Source organism: Curcuma longa, chromosome 12 (genome assembly GCF_044706935.1).
Source record: "Curcuma longa cultivar G26 ecotype Majalengka, Jawa Barat chromosome 12, ITB_CL_G26_1.1, whole genome shotgun sequence".
Classification (NCBI taxonomy): Eukaryota; Viridiplantae; Streptophyta; class Magnoliopsida; order Zingiberales; family Zingiberaceae; genus Curcuma; species Curcuma longa.
Genome location: NC_133872.1, coordinates 10,765,228 through 10,770,081, shown reverse-complemented (window position 1 = coordinate 10,770,081; position 4,854 = coordinate 10,765,228).

The following is a 4,854-nucleotide window of genomic DNA, read 5'->3' as shown; positions in this document are numbered from 1 at the left end:
ATGCGAAGTCATTGCCGTCGAAGTAGGGTGGTCGTGCGGTGCTGTATCCCTCTTGAAACGTCATTTGATATTTTAGTTGAATGTGAGTTCGTCCGAAACTAACCTGCTCTGATATCACTTGTTGGGATCAGTGCGTTCGCAAGAGGGGGTGAATAGCGATTCTTCAAATTTCTCTATGAAAATGTTAGCGGAAGCAAAATAAATATGAAAAATGAAGAACAATCGCTAACCCAGTTGTTTACTTGGTATCCACCTCTTACGAGGTGACTAATCCAATTATCCACACACACCGACGACCGTTTCACTATGAAAACCCTCCTTTTTGAAGCACGCTTCGAAGGTGGAGAAACCCTCACAAACTGATCTCTTCCTTTCACAAGATTGATTAGTGAAGTAAGGAGGAAGAGTAGTGCTTTTACAAAATCAGAGAATTTCCAGAGAAAAATGATGAAAGAGAAGTATATTTTCTTCGACGTTGTTTGCTATTTTTATGTTTTTCCGTACACCAGTCGACTACTCCAGGGGCCAGTCGACTGATGGGCTTCAACGTCTCTTTAATCTGCATTTAATCAGCCAGTTGTTGCCTCAACGGTCACCTAACAATCGACTACACCATGAGCAGTCGACTGCTCCAGTCGACTGCTCCACTCGACTGATCTTTCTGTGACTTTAGTGTGTGCTTCTGATCAACCAGCAGTTGATTGCTCCAAGGGCCATCGACTGCTCAAGCTGAAACTCCTCATTCAGCTCCTTTTTCAGCCCTTATCCTTGATGCAAGCCTTCAAACGCCTTCCACAAGCCTCGTGCCCTTCTTTGCACTAGCTTGAGACGTTTCCCTCAGCTTCGTCATGCTAAGTCTCCCTTTGCCAAGAGACACCGTGCCTCCGGGACTTCATCCTTTGCCAAGAGAACTCGCCTCTGGGACTTCATCCTTTGCCAAGTCTTCCAACCTGGACTTTCCTATGGACTCAAAGCACACAAATTAGATTACCAACATTGTCTAACTTAAACTCATTTTAGCCAAACATTAAAATCCAAATCACTTGGGGCAAGATTGCACCAACAGTTGCGCCACTGTTCATCGTCTTGTGTGCGACATCCCTTGTTCAGCGACGTATTGATATGGCAAGATCCTTCCACTCAAACCACTTCCATTGTGTTCCTTGATCTACGAGGAGTCCAAAGCAGGTCGATTGAGTGAAATTCGACAGTTGGAAGGCGCGCGACGGTGAGGGTTTATCCGACGAGTGTAACCTCTGTTCTTGGCGTTTCCAGCGACCTGCTGCACAATACGAAGCCGCGATCCTTTGAGGGGTTCTTTGAAGATCGTGGGGCACGACCAAGGCTTCAGCAACGCCATTAGAGCAAGAAGAATAGAGGAAATCCAGTTTTTACAGCTTCAAGCAGCTCGTGCAGCACTCTATTCTTGTTTCGGAGAGGGTTTCTTCGAGATTTCGGGGTGTTGGCAGCCAGCAAACCACACAACGACCAAGTTCAAGCTCCAGAGGGATTATTGAAACCACATTGTTGGATTAAACGGCTTGATTGACACCAAGTTTAGAAGAATTCAAGGAAATGGGAAGGATGGATGAGTTTTCTATTTCTGATTTTCGTTTAGTTTCTATAATTTTGATTCTGAATGTTCCTGTTAATCTCGTTTCTTAACAACCTTGTTAATTTGGTTATTCATTAGTGTTTAGTCTTAGTTTAGATTCAGATTGACCATAGAATTTGCTCAGCTTAGCTCAAACTCTTCTTGCCATCCGACTCTGATATCTGATAATCTGAATTGTTGACACTGTTCAGTGCCAATTTTATCCTTGTTTAGTGATTATGAATTGGGTGATGTTAGCTAGTGATTGCGTTTTCATCTACTTGTTATTTTGCATGGAATGTTAAGGTTGAATTGCTGATTTGATACTCTCATCAAATTTAGGAATTTTCCATTAGGGTTTTATGGTTTTTGACACTGATGTTTGAGTTTCATAGACAGTGGTAGGATTCTGAATTTTTCACGAAATTGAATTTCATAGGTTTAGATTAGCTTTAGCTTGTTTGGATGCTAATTAGTTTAGGATGGTACTTTGATTTAAGTTGAATCTCATTTTTAGGTTTGCTTTGATACGTTGTTTCAACAGTCTCATAATTAGATTAGAGTTGCATTTTTCATTATTTGCTTGTGAATTTTTAATTACATTTCATTGCAAAACCACAAAACCCATTCACATTCGAAAAACCCAAAAAAGAACGACACGCAAGCTCGACTTAAATAATTTTCTATTATCCCTTGAAAAAATACGACTCGAGATCCCTATACTTCGTTTGTTTGTATTCATCGTGGGTTTTCGATAATTTAAATCAATTTGCAACCCTAATCGTGACACATCAATTCTAGGGTTGTTAAATTTTATCGCTGTTGCCGAGGAAAACTAGTAGAAATTGTTTGATTTAAGCTTGTTCACATTCTCATGTTTCTTTATTGTTGCTTTGATTATTGTTGGTTTCTAAAATGTATGGAAACTCATTTTACCAACAACCACCTTGTCAACAATTTTAATAGCAAAATTTTTATTTGCAGGAATCTTTTCAAGGTTTTCAGCAATAATTTCAAGGTGGGCAACCTCAACATCAAATCCAACAGCCTTATCAATGTTTTCAGCAAGTTAATCATCATTTTCAGCATCAAGATCAGAATTTTCAACAACAATACAATAATTTCCAGCAACAATTTCATCATTCACAGCCTCAATACTCAAACTATCAACAACCACAATTTCAGCCTGCAAACTAGAATTTTCAGCAATTTTCCAACAACTTTCAGCAACCTCAAAATTAGAGTTTTCAAAGCAACAATTTTCAGCAACATTCATTGAACTTTCAAGGGAATTATCAGCATCAAAACTAATTAATTCAACTCCCAAATCAATTACAAAAGCAGTCATATCAAAATGGATAGAATTCACAAAGTTTTCAACTTCCATTTCAACAGCCCATCTCATTTCAAGATCAACAAAACTCAAACTCAAACCAAGACGACTATAGGAGTTCTATTGGGCTTATTCAACAACTACAAAAGCTTGAGGAGAGACTGCAACAAAGCTCGCAACAACAAGAAACAAATCAGCAATTTCAATATCTTTTTAGGAATGACACTGCTATTCAAAATTTGAAAGACAAATGAGTCATATGACTACTATTATCAGTCAGCTTCAATCCCAAGGGTCCAATCAGCCACCAACTCAGTCATTTCTGAATCCCATAGAGGATGCATTGGCTATTGAGAAAGCTGATATGGAAATTAGTTCTGATTCACTTGCAGCTGAAGAGAACCACATGAGTGTAGGGGATTGTACTGAGCCCCAGGGACCACCACACTTGATTAGTGTATTAGAGGATTCAGAGGACAAGTATGTATGTGTAGGGGATTGCACTCAGCCCCAGGGATCACCCATATCTATCGAGCAGGCACAGTTGGAATTGAAACATTTATCAGATGATTTGAAGGATATTTATTTGGAAGAAAATCAGAGTCCACTAGTTATTTTTGCCCAAAATCTAGAATCAGAGCAGGAGGAAAATTTATTTCAAGTACTAAGGCAGCAAAGGAAAGCTATTGATTAGACATTGGATGATATGATTGGGATTAATCCTACCATTTGCATTTATAGAATTTATTTAGAGGAAAATGTGAATTCAATGAGAAAACCACAAAGGAGGCTCAAACTATTAATTTTTGATATCGTGGAGAAAGATGAGTTGGTGCCTACACAAATGAAGAATGCATGGATATACAAGATTATTCTATACAAAATAAGGCTTAAATTGATCAAAGGATTATGTCCACCAGCTAAAAAAATATTTTGAGGAAACAAATGAGCTAGAGGTGGATGGTGTAGACGTCATGGATGTTATCTACCCAACTTAAAGGGGAATTTTTGCAACTTTACACTTTCTTTTCATTGTTAATATAATGTTTAGTTTTTATTTTTCATTTTCAGTTTAAATCAGTAATAAAAAGTCATTTTCATGAGCATTTTTGGTTAGATAGTTCATTGTGAATACCATTGCATGCATGGTTTAGGGTAAGGAATAAGTGTATCCCCCCTAGGACTTCTTTACATCATGTTGGAAGCACTTGAAAGTGAGTTAAATTTGATTGATTATTCTAGGAATTTAAGTCCATGGATGAACATTTTTGAAAACTTGGATTACCCTTAGTGATGGAACCTAGAATGATGAAATTGAGATAATGTGATTTTTTTTCTACATAGTGAGGTTAACCATTTTGTGTGATGCACTTAGGTGATTGCCACTCTAGAACTTGCTTGTATTCTTTCAAAGCTATATTTTCTATGATGGGTCCACATTTATATAGGTTTAAAAATTTTTCCATAAACCATACAACTTCCTGTTTCATCCATATTTAACCACTTTTCTTTAACAATTTTCATCCCCATTTTCGGTTTAATTTTTATTTTCTCTTGGACATGGGTATTTTTGAGTGTTATAATATGCTTTTGCCCGAGACGGTCAAAGAATTAAGTGTGGGGGAGGAGGTGTGAAATTTAAAAAAAAAATTGAGAAAAGAATGAGAAGTGTGCCAATTTTGGATTGTTTGTGCCAATTTTGGGTTGTAGCAATGTGCCAATAAGAGTTTTACATGAAGCAATTCAGATCTTCATTATTATGTGATGCTATGATGGTTTTTATGAGGATACATGAAGATGTGAATTTTCCAAAAAGAAGGAGGTTGCAAATACCCAAAGTATGCTAAGTAAGGTGTGAAAATGAGTTGTTTTCACTTCTCATTACTTTCTTTATCTTGGAATACTGAATTGAGATGGAAAGATATGA